General features: G+C 40.6%; 1 non-coding gene across 1 annotated transcript; it reads right to left on the reverse strand.

Moving 5' to 3' along the window:
* Positions 1-1,443: 1,443 nt before the first annotated feature.
* Positions 1,444-1,507, reverse strand: LOC133102735 (small nucleolar RNA U54). The gene has a single exon (XR_009703079.1). It is a non-coding gene; the product is annotated as a small nucleolar RNA U54 (small nucleolar RNA).
* Positions 1,508-1,805: the final 298 nt, after the last annotated feature.

The following is a 1,805-nucleotide window of genomic DNA, read 5'->3' on the forward strand; positions in this document are numbered from 1 at the left end:
AAAAAAAAAGATTCCAAATTAAAAAAAAAAAAAAAAAAATGCTGTGGGACTTCCCTGGTGACACAGTGGTTGAGAATCCGCCTGCCAATTCAGGGGACACATTTTCAATCCCAGGTCCAGGAAGATCCCTCGGAGCAACTAAGCCCGTGCGCCACAACTGCTGAGCCCTCGTGCTGCAACTACTGAAGCCCATACGCTTAGAGCCTGTGCTCTGCAACAAGAGAAGCCACCGCAATGAGAAGCCTGTGCACTGCAACGAAGAGTAGCCCTCGCTCGCCGCAACTAGAAAAAGCCCGAGTGCAGCAATGAAGACCCACCACAGCCAAAATTTAAATTTAAAAATTAAAAAAAAAAAATGCTATGGTCTCAAGATGCTGGATATTCATTTTCTTCTTCTGGGCAAGACCACATTTTTGAGACACTTTTGCAGTTCAACTGGGACCACCTAGGCTCTGGTAAAGGAAAGGTAAGTGAAAGTGACATATACCTGTCCATATGAAATCCTGCCTTCCCTACATTCCTTTCTCTCCTGTTACAATGACCCTGGAGGCTGTGCTGAGGCTGGTGGCATCATAGAGTGACAAAAATCTGGATTGCAGAGTCACTGCTTAGTATATATCTGTACAGGATAATGGGCTGACTTGACTGGTGTTGAGTGAGAAATTTTTAATGTTGGGATTATGGGGTCTTGTGTAACTGTATTTTTGTCTGGACTATACTGCCATTCCATTTAATTCAGCTTGGTGAATACATACCGTGTTGCTAATTTGGGAATGATTCCAAGGCCTTCTGTTAATAACATTGCTGTTTATAACACAAAAATAAGTGAGCCAATTTTCTAGGCATTCGAGGATCAGCAAACACAGATGGCCCATAATCTTCTGTTCAGTCCAACATTTTATAACACTCTTGCCTTTTGTTTCATCTGAGTTGAGTTCAGACTACATTCTGGTCTTTGTCTCCTCTTGCAATAGTTTTAAATAAGGCTTATTTCTTACTTGTTTAACTTTTCCCAGTGCCATTTTGGCTCTGACAAGAATAACTACTGATAATAGGCTTTATTTTTTTTACTTATTTATTTTTTTAACAACTGATTATCAATTTATTAAAAATGTTGATTTAAGCATCTGCAATGGTGACTTCAAGCTCGACTCCTGGCTCAATACTGATGGAAGTGATCTGCTTGACAATCTCAGAAGGACTGTGCAGGTCAATGAGTCACTTGTGGATCCTCATCTGGAAACGATCCCAAGTCTTAGAACCTTCACCACAAGAGTTTTCCTTGTAGTTATTCTCAGAGTCTTGGTAGGCATCTGAACCGGTCCTTTCACTTCGAGATTCTTTTCCTTTGCGCCTTCTGATCAGGTCAGCATATACTACAGGGGAATAAAACTATATTTCAGTTCATTCACAACAAAAGCTGGCCTAACAAATTGTAACCGCTGCTGGCTCAGAATAGCATATAAAACTATCACCGTAATTCAACACAGTAATGATCTCATCGCCATGACAATATGCTTTAAATAGGTAAGTGTGCTCATCATCACAAAGTGTCTACAGGTTGTGCTGAACCAGTTCTAATGGTAAGATATCTTATATTACTATTCTAGCTTTGTTCACCTATTACCCAATGTGGAAAATACACAAGCCATGGCTTTCAGTATTTTCTGCACACTGATATGAAGGCATGATTCAGTTCAAGATGGTTGGGCAGAGTGGACCAGCTGAACTGCTCTCTGAGTCCCTTGTCTGGACTATAAGCTATACAAAGCGTACAGGTAAGCTATAGCCTACATAATTAACCT

Source organism: Eubalaena glacialis, chromosome 12, assembly GCF_028564815.1.
Source record: "Eubalaena glacialis isolate mEubGla1 chromosome 12, mEubGla1.1.hap2.+ XY, whole genome shotgun sequence".
Lineage (NCBI taxonomy): Eukaryota > Metazoa > Chordata > Mammalia > Artiodactyla > Balaenidae > Eubalaena > Eubalaena glacialis.